The sequence below is a fragment of the Hypanus sabinus genome, unplaced genomic scaffold (assembly GCF_030144855.1).
Source record: "Hypanus sabinus isolate sHypSab1 unplaced genomic scaffold, sHypSab1.hap1 scaffold_286, whole genome shotgun sequence".
NCBI classification, from domain to species: Eukaryota; Metazoa; Chordata; class Chondrichthyes; order Myliobatiformes; family Dasyatidae; genus Hypanus; species Hypanus sabinus.
Window position 1 is genome coordinate 379,141 of NW_026781003.1, and position 25,276 is coordinate 404,416.

Genomic DNA, 25,276 nt, shown 5'->3' on the forward strand with positions numbered 1-25,276 from the left:
CTATCCCCAATATCTCCCTCCTCTCCATCTCTCCCAAACACCATTCTATCCCAATCTCTCCCTCCTCTCAATCTCTCCCCAACACCATTCTATCACCAATCTCTCCCCTACCTCCTCTCAATCATTCCCCCGACACGCTTCTATCCCCCAGACTCTCCCCTTCCTTCTCGCAATTTCTCCCATCACCATCCTATCGCCAATCACTCACTCCTATCAATCTATCCCCAACACCATTCTATCGCCAATCACGCCCTCCTTTCAATCTCTCGCCAAAACCATTCTATCCAAAATCTCTCCCCTTTCTCCTCTCCATCACTCCCCAACACCATTCTATTCCCAATCACACCATTCTCTCCATCTCTCCTCAACACCAATTTATCACCAATCTCTCCCCTTCCTCCTGTCCATCTCTCCCCAACACAATTCTATTACCAAATCGCTACCGTTCCTCCTCTCCATCTCTTCCCAATACCATTCTATCCCCCAATCTCTCCTCTTCCTCCTCTCCATCTCTCCACATCACCATTCTGTCCCCCAATCACTCCCCGTCCTCCTCTCCATCCCACCCCAACACCATTCTAACCCTAATCACACCCTCCTCTCTATCTTCCCAACACCACTCTACCACCAATCACTCCCTGTTTTCCATCTTTCCAAGCACCATTCAATACCCAATCTCTCTACCTCCTCCTCTCAATCTTTCACCCAACACCATTCTGTCCCCCAATCTCTCCCCTTCCTCCTTTCCATTCCCCCAACACACTTCCATTCCCCAAACTCTCAACTTCCTCCTCTCCATCTCTCCCCAACTCCATTTTATCCCCAATCTCTCACATTCCTCGTCGTCAACTCTCCCCAACACAATTCTATCCCCAATCACTCCCTCCTCTCCATCTCTCCTCAACACCATTCTATCCCAATCTCTCTCTCTCCATCTCTCCACATCACCATTCTATCCCCAATCTCCCCTTCCTCCTCTCCATTTCCCCAAAACGCTTCTATCGCCCAAACTCTCCCCTTCCTTCTCTCATTTTCTCCACAACACCATTATATCCCCAATCACTCACTCCTATCAATCCCCAACACCGTTCTATTCCCAATCACGCCCTCCTCTCCATCTCTCCCCAACACCATTCTATTCCCAATCACGCCCTCCTCTCCATCTCTCCCCAACACCATTCTATCACCAAATCTCTACCCTTCCTCCACTCCCTCTCCTCCAACAACATTGTATCCCCAATCTCTGTCTCCATCTCTCCCCAACACCTGTCTATCCCCCAAAATCTCCCCTTTCTCCCCTCCATCTCTCACCAAAACAATTCTATCCACAAACACTCCCTCCTCTCCATCTCTCCCCAACACCATTCTATCCCCAATCTCTCCCGCCTCTCTGTCTCACCCCAACACCATTCAATCTGCAATCACTCCCCTCTTCTCCATCTCTCCCTAACACTATTCTATCCCACAATCTCTCCCCTTCCTCCTCTCCATTCCCCCAACACACTTCCATTCCCCAAACTCTCCCCTTCCTCCTCTCCATCTCTCCCCAACAGCATTCTATTCCCAATCACACCCTCCTCTCCACCTCTCCGCAACACCATTCTATCACCAATCTCTACCCTTCCTCCTCTCCATCTCTCCCCAACATTCTATCCCCAATCTCTCCCTCCTCTACATCTCTCCCAAACATCATTCTATCCCTAATCACTCCCCTCTGTTCCATCTCTCCCCAAAACCATCCTATCCCAAATCACTCCCCTTCCTCCTCTTCATCTCTCCCCAACAACATTCTATCCCCAATCTCCCCTTCCTCCTCTCCATTTCCCCAACACCCTTCTATCCCCCAAACTCTCCCCTTCCTTCTCTCAATTTCTCCAAGACACCATTCTAACCCCAATCACTCCCGTTCCTCCCTTCCATCTCTCCGGAACACAATTCTATGCCCAAACTCTCTCTCTCTATCCATCTCTCCCCAACATCATTCTAACCCCATTCTCTCCCCTTCCTCCTCTGCATCTCTCCCCAACACCATTCTATCCCCAATCTCTCCACTTACTCCTCTCCATCTCTCCCCAACACCGTTCTATCCCCAATCACTCCCTGCTCTACATCTCTCCCCAACACCATTCTATCCCCGGATCTCTTCCATTCCTGCTCTCCATTTCACCCCAACACAATTCTATCCCTAATCTCTCCCCATTCTCCTCTCCAACTCTCCCCAACACCATTCAATCCCCAATCTCTCCCCATTCTCCTCTCCAACTCTCCCCAACACCATTCTATCCCCAATCTCTCACTCCTCTCCATCTCTCCCCAATACCACTCCATCCCCAATCCCCCTTCCTCATCTCCCTCTCCCCAACACCATTCTATCCCCAGTCACTCCCTCCTCTCTATATTCCCAGCACCACTCTACCACCAATCACTCCCTGTTTTCCATCTTTCCAAACACCATTCAATAACCAATCTCTCTACCTCCTCCTCTCAATCTTTCACCCAACACCATTCAGTCCCCCAATCTCTCCCCATCCTACTCTCCCTCTTCCCAACACCATTCTATCCCCCAATCTCTCCCATTCCTCCTCTCAATCTCTCCACAACACCATTCTGTCCACCAATCACTCCCCGTACTCCTTTCCATCTCTCTCCAACACAATTCTATCTCCAATCACTCTCTCCTCTCCATCTCTCCTCAACAGCATTCTATCCTCAATCTCTCCCAAAACTCCTCTCCATAACTCCCCAACACCATTCTATCCCCCAATCTCTACCCTTCCTCGACTCCATCTATCCCCAATCACTCCTCTCCTCTCCATTTCTCCATAGCACCCTTCTATCCCAAATGACTCTCCTTCCTCCTCTCCAACTATCCCAAAACCATTCTATCCCCAATCTCTCCACTTCTTCCTCTCCATCTCTACCCAACACCATTTTATCCCCAGTCACTCCCTCCTCTATATATTCCCAACACCACTCTACCACCATTCACTCCCTGTTTTCCATCTTTCCAAACACCATTCAATACCCAATCTCTCTACCTCCTCCTCTCAATCTTTCAGCCAACACCATTCAGACCCCCAAACTTTGCCCTTCCTTCTCTCAATTTCTCCCCAGCATCATTATATCCCAATCACTCACTCCTATCAATCCCCAACACCATTCTATCGCCAATCACGCCCTCCTCTCCATCTCTCCCCAACACCAATATATCACCAATGTCTCCCCTTCCTCCTCTCCATCTCTCCCCAACAGCATTCTATCACCAATTCTCTAACCTTCCTCCACTCCATCTCTCCTCCAACAACATTGTATCCCGAATATCTGTCTCCATCTCTCCCCAACACCATTCTATCTCCAATCTCTCCCCTTCCTCCTCTCCATCTCTCCTCAACACTATTCTATTCCAGTACCTCTCTCTCCATCACTCCACATCACCATTCTATCCCCAATCTCCACTTCCTCCTCTCCATTTCCCCAACACACTTTCATCCCCCAAACTCTCCCCTTCCTTCTCTCAATTTCTCCACAACACCATTATATCCCCAATCACTCACTCCTATCGAAACCCAACACCATTCTAACGCCAATCAGGCCCTCCTCTCCATCTCTCCCCAACACCATTCTATTCCAAATCACACCCTCCTCTCCATCTCTCCCCAACACCATTCTATCCCCAATTTCTCACTCCCTCCTCTCTATCTCCCCAACTCCACTGTACCACCAATCACTCCTTGTTTTCCATCTTTCCCAACACCATTCAATACCCAGTCTCTCTACTTCCTCCGCTCAATCTTTCACCCAACACCATTCTATCGCCAAATCTTTCCACTTCCTCCTCTCCATCTCTCCACAACACCATTCTATCCCCAATCTATCCCCTTCCTCCTCTCCTCTCTCCCCAACAACATTCTATCCCCAAACACACTTTCCTTCCCATCATTCCCCAACACCATTCTATCCCCAATAACTCCCATCCCTCCTCTCCAACTCTCCCCAACACAATTCTACCCCAATCTCTCTCTCTCCATCCATCTCTCCCCAACACCATTCTATCCCCAATCTCTCCACTTACTCCTCTCCATCTCTCCCCAACACAATTCTATTCCACAATCTCTCACCTTCCTACTCTCCATGTCTCCTCAACACCATTATACCCCCCAAACTCTCCCCTTCCTCCTCGTCATCACACCACACTATTCAATCCCCAATCACTCCCCTCCTCTCAATCTCTCCCCCAACACCATTCTATCCCCAATATCTCCCTCCTCTCCATCTCTCCCAAACACCATTCTATCCCAATCTCTCCCTCCTCTCAATCTCTCCCCAACACCATTCTATCACCAATCTCTCCCCTACCTCCTCTCAATCATTCCCCCGACACGCTTCTATCCCCCAGACTCTCCCCTTCCTTCTCGCAATTTCTCCCCATCACCATCCTATCGCCAATCACTCACTCGTATCAATCTATCCCCAACACCATTCTATCGCCAATCACGCCTTCCTTTCAATCTCTCGCCAAAACCATTCTATCCAAAATCTCTCCCCTTTCTCCTCTCCATCACTCCCCAACACCATTCTATTCCCAATCACACCATTCTCTCCATCTCTCCTCAACACCAATTTATCACCAATCTCTCCCCTTCCTCCTGTCCATCTCTCCCCAACACAATTCTATTACCAAATCGCTACCGTTCCTCCTCTCCATCTTCCCAATACCATTCTATCCCCCAATCTCTCCTCTTCCTCCTCTCCATCTCTCCACATCACGATTCGGTCCCCCAATCACTCCCCGACCTCCTCTCCATCCAACCCCAACACCATTCTAACCCTAATCACACCCTCCTCTCTATCTTCCCAACACCACTCTACCACCAATCACTCCCTGTTTTCCATCTTTCCAAACACCATTCAATACCCAATCTCTCTACCTCCTCCTCTCAATCTTTCACCCAACACCATTCTGTCCCCCAATCTCTCCCCTTCCTCCTCTCCATTCCCCCAACACACTTACATTCCCCAAACTCTCCCCTTCCTCCTCTCCATCTCTCCCCAACAGCATTCTATTCCCAATCACACCCTCCTCTCCACCTCTCCGCAACACCATTCTATCACCAATCTCTACCCTTCCTCCTCTCCATCTCTCCCCAACATTCTATCCCCAATCTCTCCCTCCTCTACATCTCTCCCAAACATCATTCTATCCCTAATCACTCCCCTCTGTTCCATCTCTCCCCAAAACCATCCTATCCCAAATCACTCCCCTTCCTCCTCTCCATCTCTCCCCAACAACATTCTATCCCAAATCACTCCCCTTCCTCCTCTCCATCTCTCCTCAACACTATTCTATTCCAATACCTCTCTCTCTTTCCATCACTCCACATCACCATTCTATCCCCAATCTCCCCTTCCTCCTCTCCATTTCCCCAACACCCTTCTATCCCCCAAACTCTCCCCTTCCTTCTCACAATTTCTCCAATACACCATTCTATCCCCAATCACTCCCGTTCCTCCCTTCCATCTCTCCGGAACACAATTCTATGCCCAAACTCTCTCTCTCTATCCATCTCTCCCCAACATCATTCTAACCCCATTCTCTCCCCTTCCTCCTCTGCATCTCTCCCCAACACCATTCTATCCCCGGATCTCTTCCATTCCTGCTCTCCATTTCACCCCAACACAATTCTATCCCTAATCTCTCCCCATTCTCCTCTCCAACTCTCCCCAACACCATTCTATCCCCAATCTCTCCCCATTCTCCTCTCCAACTCTCCCCAACACCATTCTATCCCCAATCTCTCACTCCTCTCCATCTCTCCCCAATACCACTCCATCCCCAATCCCCCTTCCTCATCTCCCTCTCCCCAACACCATTCTATCCCCAATCTCTCCACTTCTTCCTCTCCATCTCTACCCAACACCATTCTATCCCCAGTCACTCCCTCCTCTCTATATTCCCAGCACCACTCTACCACCAATCACTCCCTGTTTTCCATCTTTCCAAACACCATTCAATAACCAATCTCTCTACCTCCTCCTCTCAATCTTTCACCCAACACCATTCAGTCCCCCAATCGCTCCCCATCCTACTCTCCCTCTTCCCAACACCATTCTATCCCCCAATCTCTCCCATTCCTCCTCTCAATCTCTCCACAACACCATTCTGTCCACCAATCACTCCCCGTACTCCTCTCCATCTCTCTCCAACACAATTCTATCTCCAATCACTCTCTCCTCTCCATCTCTCCTCAACTGCATTCTATCCTCAATCTCTCCCATAACTCCTCTCCATAACTCCCCAACACCATTCTATCCCCCAATCTCTACCCTTCCTCGACTCCATCTATCCCCAATCACTCCTCTCCTCTCCATTTCTCCATAGCACCCTTCTATCCCAAATGACTCTCCTTCCTCCTCTCCAACTATCCCAAAACCATTCTATCCCCAATCTCTCCACTTCTTCCTCTCCATCTCTACCCAACACCATTCTATCCCCAGTCACTCCCTCCTCTCTATATTCCCAACACCACTCTACCACCAATCACTCCCTGTTTTCCATCTTTCCAAACACCATTCAATACCCAATCTCTCTACCTCCTCCTCTCAATCTTTCACCCAACACCATTCAGTCCCCCAAACTCTCCCCTTCCTTCTCTCAATTTCTCCCCAGCATCATTATATCCCAATCACTCACTCCTATCAATCCCCAACACCATTCTATCGCCAATCACGCCCTCCTCTCCATCTCTCCCCAACACCAATATATCACCAATGTCTCCCCTTCCTCCTCTCCATCTCTCCTCCAACAACATTGTATCCCGAATATCTGTCTCCATCTCTCCCCAACACCATTCTATCCCCAATCTCTCCCCTTCTTCCTCTCCATCTCTCCTCAACACTATTCTATTCCAGTACCTCTCTCTCCATCACTCCACATCACCATTCTATCCCCAATCTCCACTTCCTCCTCTCCATTTCCCCAACACACTTTCATCCCCCAAACTCTCCCCTTCCTTCTCTCAATTTCTCCACAACACCATTATATCCCCAATCACTCACTCCTATCGAAACCCAACACCATTCTATCGCCAATCACGCCCTCCTCTCCATCTCTCCCCAACACCATTCTATTCCCAATCACACCCTCCTCTCCATCTCTCCCCAACACCATTCTATCCCCAATTTCTCACTCCCTCCTCTCTATCTCCCCAACTCCACTGTACCACCAATCACTCCTTGTTTTCCATCTTTCCCAACACCATTCAATACCCAGTCTCTCTACTTCCTCCGCTCAATCTTTCACCCAACACCATTCTATCGCCAGTCACTCCCTCCTCTCTATATTCCCAACACCACTCTACCACCAATCACACCCTGTTTTCCATCTTTCCAAACACCATTCAATAACCAATCTCTCTACCTCCTCCTCTCATCTTTCACCCAACACCATTCAGTCCCCCAATCTCTCCCCTTCATCCTCTCCATTCCCCCAACACACTTCCATCCCCCAAACTCTCCCCTTCCTTCTCTCAATTTCTCCCCAGCATCATTATATCCCCAATCACTCACTCCTATCAATCCCCAACACCATTCTATCCCTAATCACTGCCCTCTGTTCCATCTCTCCCCAACAACATTCTATCCCAAATCACTCCCCTTCCTCCTCTCCATCTCTCCTCAACACCATTCTATCCCAATCTCTCTCTCTTTCCATCATTCCACATCACCATTCTATCCCCAATCTCCCCTTCCTCCTCTCCATTTCCCCAACACCCTTCTATCCCCCAAATTCTCCCCTTCCTTCTCTCAATTTCTCCAATACACCATTCTAACCCCAATCACTCCCGTTCCTCCCTTCCATCTCTCCGGAACACAATTCTATGCACAAACTCTCTCTTTCTATCCATCTCTCCCCAACATCATTCTAACCCCATTCTCTCCGCTTCCTCCTCTGCATCTCTCCCCAACACCATTCTATCCCCGGATCTCTCCCATTCCTGCTCTCCATTTCACCCCAACACAATTCTATCCCTAATCTCTCCCCATTCTCCTCTCCAACTCTCCCCAACACCATTCTATCCCCAATCTCTCACTCCTCTCCATCTCTCCCCAACACCATTCTATCCCCAATCTCTAAACTTCTTCCTCTCCATCTCTACCCAACACCATTCTATCCCCAGTCACTCCCTCCTCTCTATATTCCCAACACCACTCTACCACCAATCACTCCCTGTTTTCCATCTTTCCAAACACCATTCAATACCCAATCTCTCTACCTCCTCCTCTCAATCTTTCACCCAAAACCATTCAATCCCCAATCTCTCCACTTCTTCCTCTCCATCTCTACCCAACACCATTCTATCCCCAGTCACTCCCTCCTCTCTATATTCCCAACACCACTCTACCACCAATCACTCCCTGTTTTCCATCTTTCCAAACACCATTCAATACCCAATCTCTCTACCTCCTCCTCTCAATCTTTCACCCAACACCATTCAGTCCCCCAAACTCTCCCCTTCCTTCTCTCAATTTCTCCCCAGCATCATTATATCCCAATCACTCACTCCTATCAATCCCCAACACCATTCTATCGCCAATCACGCCCTCCTCTCCATCTCTCCCCAACACCAATATATCACCAATGTCTCCCCTTCCTCCTCTCCATCTCTCCCCAACAGCATTCTATCACCAATTCTCTAACCTTCCTCCACTCCATCTCTCCTCCAACAACATTGTATCCCGAACATCTGTCTCCATCTCTCCCCAACACCATTCTATCCCCAATCTCTCCCCTTCCTCCTCTCCATCTCTCCTCAACACTATTCTATTCCAGTACCTCTCTCTCCATCACTCCACATCACCATTCTATCCCCAATCTCCACTTCCTCCTCTCCATTTCCCCAACACACTTTCATCCCCCAAACTCTCCCCTTCCTTCTCTCAATTTCTCCACAACACCATTATATCCCCAATCACTCACTCCTATCGAAACCCAACACCATTCTATCGCCAATCACGCCCTCCTCTCCATCTCTCCCCAACACCATTCTATTCCCAATCACACCCTCCTCTCCATCTCTCCCCAACACCATTCTATCCCCAATTTCTCACTCCCTCCTCTCTATATTCCCAACACCACTCTACCACCAATCACTCCCGTTCCTCCCTTCCATCTCTCCGGAACACAATTCTATGCCCAAACTCTCTCTCTCTATCCATCTCTCCCCAACATCATTCTAACCCCATTCTCTCCGCTTCCTCCTCTGCATCTCTCCCCAACACCATTCTATCCCCAATCTCTCCACTTACTCCTCTCCATCTCTCCCAAACACCATTCTATCCCCAATCTCTCCACTCCCTCCTCTCCATCTTTCACCAACACCGTTCTATCCCCAATCACTCCCTGCTCTACATCTCTCCCCAACACCATTCTATCCCCGGATCTCTCCCATTCCTGCTCTCCATTTCACCCCAACACAATTCTATCCCTAATCTCTCACCATTCTCCTCTCCATCACTCCCCAATACCACTCCAACCCCAATCCCCCTTCCTCATCTCCCTCTCCCCAACACCATACTATCCCCAACCTCTCCACTTCTTCCTCTCCATCTCTACCCAACACCATTCTATCCCCAGTCACTCCCTCCTCTCTATATTCCCAACACCACTCTACCACCAATCACTCCCTGTTTTCCATCTTTCCAAACACCATTCAATAACCAATCTCTCTACCTCCTCCTCTCAATCTTTCACCCAACACCATTCAGTCCCCCAATCTCTCCCCTTCATCCTCTCCATTCCCCCAACACACTTCCATCCCCCAAACTCTCCCCTTCCTTCTCTCAATTTCTCCCCAGCATCATTATATCCCCAATCACTCACTCCTATCAATCCCCAACACCATTCTGTCGGCAATCACGCCCTCTTCTCCATCTCTCCCCAACACCATTCTATCCCCAATCTCTCCCCTTCTTCCTCTCCATTTCTCCCCAACACCATTCTATCCCCCAATCTCTCCGCTTCCTCCTCTCAATCCAAAACACCATTCTGTCCCCAAATCACTCCCGTCCTCTTCTCCAGCTCTCGAAGCACGCCCACCTTTCCATCTCTTCTCAACACCATACAATCCCAAATCTCTCTCCTACATCCTCACCATCTCTCCTCAACAGCATTCTATCCCCAATGACTCCCTTCTCTCCATCTGTCCACAACACCATTTAATCCCCAAACATTCCCCTCACCTCCATCTCTCCCAAACACAATTCTATCCCTATTCACTCCCCTCTGTTCCATCTCTCCCCAAAACCATTCTATCCCCAATCACTCCCCTTCCTCCACTCCATCTCTCCCAAACACAATTCTAAACCCCAATCTCTCACCGTCCTACTCTCCATCTCTCCTCAACTCCATTCTATCCCCCAATCACTCCCCTTCCTGCTCGTCATCTCACTACAACACTATTCTATCTCCAATCACTCCCTCCTCTCCATCTCTCCCCAACACCATTCTATTCCCAATCACACCCTCCTCTCCATCTCTCCCCAACACCATTCTATTCCCAATCACACCCTCCTCTCCATCTCTCCCCAACACCATTCTATTCACAATCACACCCTCCTCTCCATCTCTCCCCAAAACCACTCTATTCCCAATCACACACTCCTCTCCATCTCTCCCCAACACAAATGTATCTCCAATGCCTCCCCTTCCTCCTCTCCATCTCTCCCCAACACCATTCTATTCCCAATCACACCCTCCTCTCCATCTCTCCCCAACACAAATGTATCTCCAATGCCTCCTCTTCCTCCTCTCCATCTCTCCCCAACACCATTCTATCCCCAATGACTCCATTCTCTCCATCTATCGCCAACACCATTCTATCCCCAATCACTCCCTCCTCTCAATCTCACCAATAACATTCTATCCCCAACCACTCCACTCCTCTCAATCTCTCCCCAACACCATTCTGTCCCCAATCACTCCCACCTCTCCCTCTCCCCGAAACCATTCTATCCCCAATCACTCCGCTCGGCTCCATCTCTCCCCAAAACAATTCTATCCCCCAATCTCTCCCATTACTCCTCTCCATCTCTCCCCAACTCCATTTTATCCCCAATCTCTCACATTCCTCGTCGTCAACTCTCCCCAACACAATTCTATCCCCAATCACTCCCTCCTCTCCATCTCTCCTCAACACCATTCTATCCCAATCTCTCTCTCTCCATCTCTCCACATCACCATTCTATCCCCAATCTCCCCTTCCTCCTCTCCATTTCCCCAAAACGCTTCTATCGCCCAAACTCTCCCCTTCCTTCTCTCATTTTCTCCACCACACCATTATATCCCCAATCACTCACTCCTGTCAATCCCCAACACCTTTCTATCGCCAATCTCGCCCTCCTCTCCATCTCTCCCCAACACCATTCTATTCCCAATCACGCCCTCCTCTCCATCTCTCCCCAACGCCGTTCTATTCCCAATCACGCCCTCCTCTCCATCTCTCCCCAACACCATTCTATTCCCAATCACGCCCTCCTCTCCATCTCTCCCCAACACCATTCTATCACCAAATCTCTACCCTTCCTCCACTCCCTCTCCTCCAACAACATTGTATCCCCAATCTCTGTCTCCATCTCTCCCCAACACCTGTCTATCCCCCAAAATCTCCCCTTTCTCCCCTCCATCTCTCACCAAAACAATTCTATCCACAAACACTCCCTCCTCTCCATCTCTCCCCAACACCATTCTATCCCCAATCTCTCCCGCCTCTCTGTCTCACCCCAACACCATTCAATCTGCAATCACTCCCCTCTTCTCCATCTCTCCCTAACACTATTCTATCCCACAATCTCTCCCTTTCCTCCTCTCCATCTCACCCCAACACCATTCTAACCCGAATCACTCCCGTTCCTCCCTTCCATCTCTTCGGAACACAATTCTATCCCCAAACTCTCTCTCTCTTTCCATCTCTCCCCAACACAATTCTATCCCCAATCACTACCCTTCCTCCTCTCCATCTCTCCCCAACACCATTCTATCACCAAATCTCTACCCTACCTCCTCTCCATCTCTCCCCAACACCATTCTATCCCCAATCTCTCCCTCCTCTCCATCTCTCCCTAACATCATTCTATCCCTAATCACTGCCCTCTGTTCCATCTCTCCCCAAAACCATCCTATCCCAAATCACTCCCCTTCCTCCACTCCATCTCTCCCCAACAACATTCTATCCCAAATCACTCCCCTTCCTCCTCTCCATCTCTCCACATCACCATTCTATCCCCAATCTCCCCTTCCTCCTCTCCATTTCCCCAACACCCTTCTATCCCCCAAACTCTCCCCTTCCTTCTCTCAATTTCTCCAATACACCATTCTAACCCCAATCACTCCCGTTCCTCCCTTCCATCTCTCCGGAACACAATTTTATGCCCAAACTCTCTCTCTCTATCCATCTCTCCCCAACATCATTCTAACCCCATTCTCTCCCCTTCCTCCTCTGCATCTCTCCCCAACACCATTCTATCCCCAATCTCTCCACTTACTCCTCTCCATCTCTCCCAAACACCATTCTATCCCCAATCTCTCCACTCCCTCCTCTCCATCTTTCACCAACACCGTTCTATCCCCAATCACTCCCTGCTCTACATCTCTCCCCAACACCATTCTATCCCCGGATCTCTCCCATTCCTGCTCTCCATTTCACCCCAACACAATTCTATCCCTAAGCTCTCACCATTCTCCTCTCCATCACTCCCCAATACCACTCCATCCCCAATCCCCCTTCCTCATCTCCCTCTCCCCAACACCATACTATCCCCAATCTCTCCACTTCTTCCTCTCCATCTCTACCCAACACCATTCTATCCCCAATCTCTCCACTTACTCCTCTCCATCTCTCCCCAACACAATTCTATTCCACAATCTCTCACCTTCCTACTCTCCATGTCTCCTCAACACCATTATACCCCCCAAACTCTCCCCTTCCTCCTCGTCATCACACCACACTATTCAATCCCCAATCACTCCCCTCCTCTCAATCTCTCCCCCAACACCATTCTATCCCCAATATCTCCCTCCTCTCCATCTCTCCCAAACACCATTCTATCCCAATCTCTCCCTCCTCTCAATCTCTCCCCAACACCATTCTATCACCAATCTCTCCCCTACCTCCTCTCAATCATTCCCCCGACACGCTTCTATCCCCCAGACTCTCCCCTTCCTTCTCGCAATTTCTCCCCATCACCATCCTATCGCCAATCACTCACTCGTATCAATCTATCCCCAACACCATTCTATCGCCAATCACGCCCTCCTTTCAATCTCTCGCCAAAACCATTCTATCCAAAATCTCTCCCCTTTCTCCTCTCCATCACTCCCCAACACCATTCTATTCCCAATCACACCATTCTCTCCATCTCTCCTCAACACCAATTTATCACCAATCTCTCCCCTTCCTCCTGTCCATCTCTCCCCAACACAATTCTATTACCAAATCGCTACCGTTCCTCCTCTCCATCTTCCCAATACCATTCTATCCCCCAATCTCTCCTCTTCCTCCTCTCCATCTCTCCACATCACGATTCGGTCCCCCAATCACTCCCCGACCTCCTCTCCATCCAACCCCAACACCATTCTAACCCTAATCACACCCTCCTCTCTATATTCCCAACACCACTCTACCACCAATCACTCCCTGTTTTCCATCTTTCCAAACACCATTCAATACCCAATCTCTCTACCTCCTCCTCTCAATCTTTCACCCAAAACCATTCTATCCCCAATCTCTCCACTTCTTCCTCTCCATCTCTACCCAACACCATTCTATCCCCAGTCACTCCCTCCTCTCTATATTCCCAACACCACTCTACCACCAATCACTCCCTGTTTTCCATCTTTCCAAACACCATTCAATGCCCAATCTCTCTACCTCCTCCTCTCAATCTTTCACCCAACACCATTCAGTCCCCCAAACTCTCCCCTTCCTTCTCTCAATTTCTCCCCAGCATCATTATATCCCAATCACTCACTCCTATCAATCCCCAACACCATTCTATCGCCAATCACGCCCTCCTCTCCATCTCTCCCCAACACCAATATATCACCAATGTCTCCCCTTCCTCCTCTCCATCTCTCCCCAACAGCATTCTATCACCAATTCTCTAACCTTCCTCCACTCCATCTCTCCTCCAACAACATTGTATCCCGAATATCTGTCTCCATCTCTCCCCAACACCATTCTATCCCCAATCTCTCCCCTTCCTCCTCTCCATCTCTCCTCAACACTATTCTATTCCAGTACCTCTCTCTCCATCACTCCACATCACCATTCTATCCCCAATCTCCACTTCCTCCTCTCCATTTCCCCAACACACTTTCATCCCCCAAACTCTCCCCTTCCTTCTCTCAATTTCTCCACAACACCATTATATCCCCAATCACTCACTCCTATCGAAACCCAACACCATTCTATCGCCAATCACGCCCTCCTCTCCATCTCTCCCCAACACCATTCTATTCCCAATCACACCCTCCTCTCCATCTCTCCCCAACACCATTCTATCCCCAATTTCTCACTCCCTCCTCTCTATCTCCCCAACTCCACTGTACCACCAATCACACCCTGTTTTCCATCTTTCCAATCACCATTCAATAACCAATCTCTCTACCTCCTCCTCTCAATCTTTCACCCAACACCATTCAGTCCCCCAATCTCTCCCCTTCATCCTCTCCATTCCCCCAACACACTTCCATCCCCCAAACTCTCCCCTTCCTTCTCTCAATTTCTCCCCAGCATCATTATATCCCCAATCACTCACTCCTATCAATCCCCAACACCATTCTATCCCTAATCACTGCCCTCTGTTCCATCTCTCCCCAACAACATTCTATCCCAAATCACTCCCCTTCCTCCTCTCCATCTCTCCTCAACACCATTCTATCCCAATCTCTCTCTCTTTCCATCATTCCACATCACCATTCTATCCCCAATCTCCCCTTCCTCCTCTCCATTTCCCCAACACCCTTCTATCCCCCAAACTCTCCCCTTCCTTCTCTCAATTTCTCCAATACACCATTCTAACCCCAATCACTCCCGTTCCTCCCTTCCATCTCTCCGGAACACAATTCTATGCCCAAACTCTCTCTCTCTATCCATCTCTCCCCAACATCATTCTAACCCCATTCTCTCCGCTTCCTCCTCTGCATCTCTCCCCAACACCATTCTATCCCCAATCTCTCCACTTACTCCTCTCCATCTCTCCCAAACACCATTCTATCCCCAATCTCTCCACTCCCTCCTCTCCATCTTTCACCAACACCGTTCTATCCCCAATCACTCCCTGCTCTACATCTCTCCCCAACACCATTCTATCCCCGGATCTCTCCCATTCCTGCTCTCCATTTCACCCCAACACAATTCTATCCCTAATCTCTCACCATTCTCCTCTCCATCACTCCCCAATACCACTCCAACCCCAATCCCCCTTCCTCATCTCCCTCTCCCCAACACCATACTATCCCCAACCTCTCCACTTCTTCCTCTCCATCTCTACCCAACACCATTCTATCCCCAGTCACTCCCTCCTCTCTATATTCCCAACACCACTCTACCACCAATCACTCCCTGTTTTCCATCTTTCCAAACACCATTCAATAACCAATCTCTCTACCTCCTCCTCTCAATCTTTCACCCAACACCATTCAGTCCCCCAATCTCTCCCCTTCATCCTCTCCATTCCCCCAACACACTTCCATCCCCCAAACTCTCCCCTTCCTTCTCTCAATTTCTCCCCAGCATCATTATATCCCCAATCACTCACTCCTATCAATCCCCAACACCATTCTGTCGGCAATCACGCCCTCTTCTCCATCTCTCCCCAACACCATTCTATCCCCAATCTCTCCCCTTCTTCCTCTCCATTTCTCCCCAACACCATTCTATCCCCCAATCTCTCCGCTTCCTCCTCTCAATCCAAAACACCATTCTGTCCCCAAATCACTCCCGTCCTCTTCTCCAGCTCTCGAAGCACGCCCACCTTTCCATCTCTTCTCAACACCATACAATCCCAAATCTCTCTCCTACATCCTCACCATCTCTCCTCAACAGCATTCTATCCCCAATGACTCCCTTCTCTCCATCTGTCCACAACACCATTTAATCCCCAAACATTCCCCTCACCTCCATCTCTCCCAAACACAATTCTATCCCTATTCACTCCCCTCTGTTCCATCTCTCCCCAAAACCATTCTATCCCCAATCACTCCCCTTCCTCCACTCCATCTCTCCCAAACACAATTCTAAACCCCAATCTCTCACCGTCCTACTCTCCATCTCTCCTCAACTCCATTCTATCCCCCAATCACTCCCCTTCCTGCTCGTCATCTCACTACAACACTATTCTATCTCCAATCACTCCCTCCTCTCCATCTCTCCCCAACACCATTCTATTCCCAATCACACCCTCCTCTCCATCTCTCCCCAACACCATTCTATTCCCAATCACACCCTCCTCTCCATCTCTCCCCAACACCATTCTATTCACAATCACACCCTCCTCTCCATCTCTCCCCAAAACCACTCTATTCCCAATCACACACTCCTCTCCATCTCTCCCCAACACAAATGTATCTCCAATGCCTCCCCTTCCTCCTCTCCATCTCTCCCCAACACCATTCTATTCCCAATCACACCCTCCTCTCCATCTCTCCCCAACACAAATGTATCTCCAATGCCTCCTCTTCCTCCTCTCCATCTCTCCCCAACACCATTCTATCCCCAATGACTCCATTCTCTCCATCTATCGCCAACACCATTCTATCCCCAATCACTCCCTCCTCTCAATCTCACCAATAACATTCTATCCCCAACCACTCCACTCCTCTCAATCTCTCCCCAACACCATTCTGTCCCCAATCACTCCCACCTCTCCCTCTCCCCGAAACCATTCTATCCCCAATCACTCCGCTCGGCTCCATCTCTCCCCAAAACAATTCTATCCCCCAATCTCTCCCATTACTCCTCTCCATCTCTCCCCAACTCCATTTTATCCCCAATCTCTCACATTCCTCGTCGTCAACTCTCCCCAACACAATTCTATCCCCAATCACTCCCTCCTCTCCATCTCTCCTCAACACCATTCTATCCCAATCTCTCTCTCTCCATCTCTCCACATCACCATTCTATCCCCAATCTCCCCTTCCTCCTCTCCATTTCCCCAAAACGCTTCTATCGCCCAAACTCTCACCTTCCTTCTCTCATTTTCTCCACCACACCATTATATCCCCAATCACTCACTCCTGTCAATCCCCAACACCTTTCTATCGCCAATCTCGCCCTCCTCTCCATCTCTCCCCAACACCATTCTATTCCCAATCACGCCCTCCTCTCCATCTCTCCCCAACACCGTTCTATTCCCAATCACGCCCTCCTCTCCATCTCTCCCCAACACCATTCTATTCCCAATCACGCCCTCCTCTCCATCTCTCCCCAACACCATTCTATCACCAAATCTCTACCCTTCCTCCACTCCCTCTCCTCCAACAACATTGTATCCCCAATCTCTGTCTCCATCTCTCCCCAACACCTGTCTATCCCCCAAAATCTCCCCTTTCTCCCCTCCATCTCTCACCAAAACAATTCTATCCACAAACACTCCCTCCTCTCCATCTCTCCCCAACACCATTCTATCCCCAATCTCTCCCGCCTCTCTGTCTCACCCCAACACCATTCAATCTGCAATCACTCCCCTCTTCTCCATCTCTCCCTAACACTATTCTATCCCACAATCTCTCCCTTTCCTCCTCTCCATCTCACCCCAACACCATTCTAACCCGAATCACTCCCGTTCCTCCCTTCCATCTCTTCGGAACACAATTCTATCCCCAAACTCTCTCTCTCTTTCCATCTCTCCCCAACACAATTCTATCCCCAATCACTACCCTGCCTCCTCTCCATCTCTCCCCAACACCATTCTATCACCAAATCTCTACCCTACCTCCTCTCCATCTCTCCCCAACACCATTCTATCCCCAATCTCTCCCTCCTCTCCATCTCTCCCTAACATCATTCTATCCCTAATCACTGCCCTCTGTTCCATCTCTCCCCAAAACCATCCTATCCCAAATCACTCCCCTTCCTCCACTCCATCTCTCCCCAACAACATTCTATCCCAAATCACTCCCCTTCCTCCTCTCCATCTCTCCTCAACACCATTCTATCCCAATCTCTCTCTCTTTCCATCAATCCACATCACCATTCTATCCCCAATCTCCCCTTCCTCCTCTCCATTTCCCCAACACCCTTCTATCCCCCAAACTCTCCCCTTCCTTCTCTCAATTTCTCCAATACACCATTCTAACCCCAATCACTCCCGTTCCTCCCTTCCATCTCTCCGGAACACAATTTTATGCCCAAACTCTCTCTCTCTATCCATCTCTCCCCAACATCATTCTAACCCCATTCTCTCCCCTTCCTCCTCTGCATCTCTCCCCAACACCATTCTATCCCCAATCTCTCCACTTACTCCTCTCCATCTCTCCCAAACACCATTCTATCCCCAATCTCTCCACTCCCTCCTCTCCATCTTTCACCAACACCGTTCTATCCCCAATCACTCCCTGCTCTACATCTCTCCCCAACACCATTCTATCCCCGGATCTCTCCCATTCCTGCTCTCCATTTCACCCCAACACAATTCTATCCCTAAGCTCTCACCATTCTCCTCTCCATCACTCCCCAATACCACTCCATCCCCAATCCCCCTTCCTCATCTCCCTCTCCCCAACACCATACTATCCCCAATCTCTCCACTTCTTCCTCTCCATCTCTACCCAACACCATTCTATCCCCAGTCACTCCCTCCTCTCTATATTCCCAACACCACTCTACCACCAATCACTCCCTGTTTTCCATCTTTCCAAACACCATTCAATAACCAATCTCTCTACCTCCTCCTCTCAATCTTTCACCCAACACCATTCAGTCCCCCAATCTCTCCCCTTCCTACTCTCCATTCCCCCAACACACTTCCATCCCCCAAACTCTCCCCTTCCTTCTCTCAATTTCTCCCCAGCATCATTATATCCCCAATCACTCACTCCTATCAATCCCCAACACCATTCTATCGCCAATCACGCCCTCTTCTCCATCTCTCCCCAACACCATTCTATCCCCAATCTCTCCCCTTCTTCCTCTCCATTTCTCCCCAACACCATTCTATCCCCCAATCTCTCCGCTTCCTCCTCTCAAACCAAAACACCATTCTGTCCCCCAATCACTCCCGTCCTCTTCTCCAGCTCTCGAAGCACGCCCACCTTTCCATCTCTTCTCAACACCATACAATCCCAAATCTCTCTCCTACATCCTCACCATCTCTCCTCAACAGCATTCTATCCCCAATGACTCCCTTCTCTCCATCTGTCCCCAACACCATTTAATCCCCAAACATTCCCCTCACCTCCATCTCTCCCAAACACAATTCTATCCCTATTCACTCCCCTCTGTTCCATCTCTCCCCAAAACCATTCTATCCCCAATCACTCCCCTTCCTCCTCTCCATCTCTCCCAAACACAATTCTAAACCCCAATCTCTCACCGTCCTACTCTCCATCTCTCCTCAACTCCATTCTATCCCCCAATCACTCCCCTTCCTGCTCGTCATCTCACTACAACACCATTCTATTCCCAATCACACCCTCCTCTCCATCTCTCCCCAACACCATTCTATTCCCAATCACACCCTCCTCTCCATCTCTCCCCAACACCATTCTATTCCCAATCACACCCTCCTCTCCATCTCTCCCCAACACCATTCTATTCCCAATCACACCCTCCTCTCCATCTCTCCCCAACACCATTCTATTCCCAATCACACACTCCTCTCCATCTCTGCCCAAAACCACTCTATTCCCAATCACACCCTCCTCTTCATCACTCCCCAACACAAATGTATCTCCAATGCCTCCCCTTCCTCCTCTCCATCTCTCCCCAACACCATTCTATTCCAATCACACCCTCCTCTCCATCTCTCCCCAACACAAATGTGTCTCCAATGCCTCCTCTTCCTGCTCTCCATCTCTCCCCAACACCATTCTGTCCCCAATCACTCCCACCTCTCCCTCTCCCCGAAACCATTCTATCCCCAATCACTCCGCTCGGCTCCATCTCTCCCCAAAACAATTCTATCCCCCAATCTCTCCCATTACTCCTCTCCATCTCTCCCCAACTCCATTTTATCCCCAATCTCTCACCTTCCTCGTCGTCAACTCTTCCCAACACAATTCTATCCCCAATCACTCCCTCCTCTCCATCTCTCCTCAACACCATACTATCCCAATCTCTCTCTCTCCATCTCTCCACATCACCATTCTATCCCCAATCTCCACTTCCTCCTCTCCATTTCCCCAACACACTTTCATCCCCCAAACTCTCCCCTTCCTTCTCTCAATTTCTCCACAACACCATTATATCCCTAATCACTCACTCCTATCGAAGCCCACCATTCTATCGCCAATCACGCCCTCCTCTCCATCTCTCCCCAACACCATTCTATTCCCAATCACGCCCTCCTCTCCATCTCTCCCCAACACCATTCTATCACCAAATCTCTACCCTTCCTCCACTCCCTCTCCTCCAACAACATTGTATCCCCAATCTCTGTCTCCATCTCTCCCCAACACCTGTCTATCCCCCAAAATCTCCCCTTTCTCCCCTCCATCTCTCACCAAAACAATTCTATCCACAAACACTCCCTCCTCTCCATCTCTCCCCAACACCATTCTATCCCCAGTCACTCCCTCCTCTCTATATTCCCAACACCACTCTACCACCAATCACTCCCTGTTTTCCATCTTTCCAAACACCATTCAATAACCAATCTCTCTACCTCCTCCTCTCAATCTTTCACCCAACACCATTCTGTCCCCCAATCACTCCCGTCCTCTTCTCCAGCTCTCGAAGCACGCCCACCTTTCCATCTCTTCTCAACACCATACAATCCCAAATCTCTCTCCTACATCCTCACCATCTCTCCTCAACAGCATTCTATCCCCAATGACTCCCTTCTCTCCATCTGTCCCCAACACCATTTAATCCCCAAACATTCCCCTCACCTCCATCTCTCCCAAACACAATTCTATCCCTATTCACTCCCCTCTGTTCCATCTCTCCCCAAAACCATTCTATCCCCAATCACTCCCCTTCCTCCTCTCCATCTCTCCCAAACACAATTCTAAACCCCAATCTCTCACCGTCCTACTCTCCATCTCTCCTCAACTCCATTCTATCCCCCAATCACTCCCCTTCCTGCTCGTCATCTCACTACACCATTCTATTCCCAATCACACCCTCCTCTCCATCTCTCCCCAACACCATTCTATTCCCAATCACACCCTCCTCTCCATCTCTCCCCAACACCATTCTATTCCCAATCACACCCTCCTCTCCATCTCTCCCCAACACCATTCTATTCCCAATCACACACTCCTCTCCATCTCTCCCCAAAACCACTCTATTCCCAATCACACCCTCCTCTTCATCACTCCCCAACACAAATGTATCTCCAATGCCTCCCCTTCCTCCTCTCCATCTCTCCCCAACACCATTCTATTCCCAATCACACCCTCCTCTCCATCTCTCCCCAACACAAATGTGTCTCCAATGCCTCCTCTTCCTGCTCTCCATCTCTCCCCAACACCATTCTATCCCCAATGACTCCCTTCTCTCCATCTCTCCCCAACACCATTCTGTCCCCAATCACTCCCACCTCTCCCTCTCCCCGAAACCATTCTATCCCCAATCACTCCGCTCGGCTCCATCTCTCCCCAAAACAATTCTATCCCCCAATCTCTCCCATTACTCCTCTCCATCTCTCCCCAACTCCATTTTATCCCCAATCTCTCACCTTCCTCGTCGTCAACTCTTCCCAACACAATTCTATCCCCAATCACTCCCTCCTCTCCATCTCTCCTCAACACCATTCTATCCCAATCTCTCTCTCTCCATCTCTCCACATCACCATTCTATCCCCAATCTCCACTTCCTCCTCTCCATTTCCCCAACACACTTTCATCCCCCAAACTCTCCCCTTCCTTCTCTCAATTTCTCCACAACACCATTATATCCCTAATCACTCACTCCTATCGAAACCCACCATTCTATCGCCAATCACGCCCTCCTCTCCATCTCTCCCCAACACCATTCTATTCCCAATCACGCCCTCCTCTCCATCTCTCCCCAACACCATTCTATCACCAAATCTCTACCCTTCCTCCACTCCCTCTCCTCCAACAACATTGTATCCCCAATCTCTGTCTCCATCTCTCCCCAACACCTGTCTATCCCCCAAAATCTCCCCTTTCTCCCCTCCATCTCTCACCAAAACAATTCTATCCACAAACACTCCCTCCTCTCCATCTCTCCCCAACACCATTCTATCCCCAATCTCTCCCGCCTCTCTGTCTCACCCCAACACCATTCAATCTGCAATCACTCCCCTCTTCTCCATCTCTCCCTAACACTATTCTATCCCACAATCTCTCCCTTTCCTCCTCTCCATCTCACCCCAACACCATTCTAACCCGAATCACTCCCGTTCCTCCCTTCCATCTCTTCGGAACACAATTCTATCCCCAAACTCTCTCTCTCTTTCCATCTCTCCCCAACACAATTCTATCCCCAATCACTACCCTGCCTCCTCTCCATCTCTCCCCAACACCATTCTATCACCAAATCTCTACCCTACCTCCTCTCCATCTCTCCCCAACACCATTCTATCCCCAATCTCTCCCTCCTCTCCATCTCTCCCTAACATCATTCTATCCCTAATCACTGCCCTCTGTTCCATCTCTCCCCAAAACCATCCTATCCCAAATCACTCCCCTTCCTCCACTCCATCTCTCCCCAACAACATTCTATCCCAAATCACTCCCCTTCCTCCTCTCCATCTCTCCTCAACACCATTCTATCCCAATCTCTCTCTCTTTCCATCAATCCACATCACCATTCTATCCCCAATCTCCCCTTCCTCCTCTCCATTTCCCCAACACCCTTCTATCCCCCAAACTCTCCCCTTCCTTCTCTCAATTTCTCCAATACACCATTCTAACCCCAATCACTCCCGTTCCTCCCTTCCATCTCTCCGGAACACAATTTTATGCCCAAACTCTCTCTCTCTATCCATCTCTCCCCAACATCATTCTAACCCCATTCTCTCCCCTTCCTCCTCTGCATCTCTCCCCAACACCATTCTATCCCCAATCTCTCCACTTACTCCTCTCCATCTCTCCCAAACACCATTCTATCCCCAATCTCTCCACTCCCTCCTCTCCATCTTTCACCAACACCGTTCTATCCCCAATCACTCCCTGCTCTACATCTCTCCCCAACACCATTCTATCCCCGGATCTCTCCCATTCCTGCTCTCCATTTCACCCCAACACAATTCTATCCCTAAGCTCTCACCATTCTCCTCTCCATCACTCCCCAATACCACTCCATCCCCAATCCCCCTTCCTCATCTCCCTCTCCCCAACACCATACTATCCCCAATCTCTCCACTTCTTCCTCTCCATCTCTACCCAACACCATTCTATCCCCAGTCACTCCCTCCTCTCTATATTCCCAACACCACTCTACCACCAATCACTCCCTGTTTTCCATCTTTCCAAACACCATTCAATAACCAATCTCTCTACCTCCTCCTCTCAATCTTTCACCCAACACCATTCAGTCCCCCAATCTCTCCCCTTCCTACTCTCCATTCCCCCAACACACTTCCATCCCCCAAACTCTCCCCTTCCTTCTCTCAATTTCTCCCCAGCATCATTATATCCCCAATCACTCACTCCTATCAATCCACAACACCATTCTATCGCCAATCACGCCCTCTTCTCCATCTCTCCCCAACACCATTCTATCCCCAATCTCTCCCCTTCTTCCTCTCCATTTCTCCCCAACACCATTCTATCCCCCAATCTCTCCGCTTCCTCCTCTCAAACCAAAACACCATTCTGTCCCCCAATCACTCCCGTCCTCTTCTCCAGCTCTCGAAGCACGCCCACCTTTCCATCTCTTCTCAACACCATACAATCCCAAATCTCTCTCCTACATCCTCACCATCTCTCCTCAACAGCATTCTATCCCCAATGACTCCCTTCTCTCCATCTGTCCCCAACACCATTTAATCCCCAAACATTCCCCTCACCTCCATCTCTCCCAAACACAATTCTATCCCTATTCACTCCCCTCTGTTCCATCTCTCCCCAAAACCATTCTATCCCCAATCACTCCCCTTCCTCCTCTCCATCTCTCCCAAACACAATTCTAAACCCCAATCTCTCACCGTCCTACTCTCCATCTCTCCTCAACTCCATTCTATCCCCCAATCACTCCCCTTCCTGCTCGTCATCTCACTACAACACCATTCTATTCCCAATAACACCCTCCTCTCCATCTCTCCCCAACACCATTCTATTCCCAATCACACCCTCCTCTCCATCTCTCCCCAACACCATTCTATTCCCAATCACACACTCCTCTCCATCTCTCCCCAAAACCACTCTATTCCCAATCACACCCTCCTCTTCATCACTCCCCAACACAAATGTATCTCCAATGCCTCCCCTTCCTCCTCTCCATCTCTCCCCAACACCATTCTATTCCCAATCACACCCTCCTCTCCATCTCTCCCCAACACAAATGTGTCTCCAATGCTTCCTCTTCCTGCTCTCCATCTCTCCCCAACACCATTCTATCCCCAATGACTCCCTTCTCTCCATCTCTCCCCAACACCATTCTGTCCCCAATCACTCCCACCTCTCCCTCTCCCCGAAACCATTCTATCCCCAATCACTCCGCTCGGCTCCATCTCTCCCCAAAACAATTCTATCCCCCAATCTCTCCCATTACTCCTCTCCATCTCTCCCCAACTCCATTTTATCCCCAATCTCTCACCTTCCTCGTCGTCAACTCTTCCCAACACAATTCTATCCCCAATCACTCCCTCCTCTCCATCTCTCCTCAACACCATTCTATCCCAATCTCTCTCTCTCCATCTCTCCACATCACCATTCTATCCCCAATCTCCACTTCCTCCTCTCCATTTCCCCAACACACTTTCATCCCCCAAACTCTCCCCTTCCTTCTCTCAATTTCTCCACAACACCATTATATCCCTAATCACTCACTCCTATCGAAACCCACCATTCTATCGCCAATCACGCCCTCCTCTCCATCTCTCCCCAACACCATTCTATTCCCAATCACACCCTCCTCTCCATCTC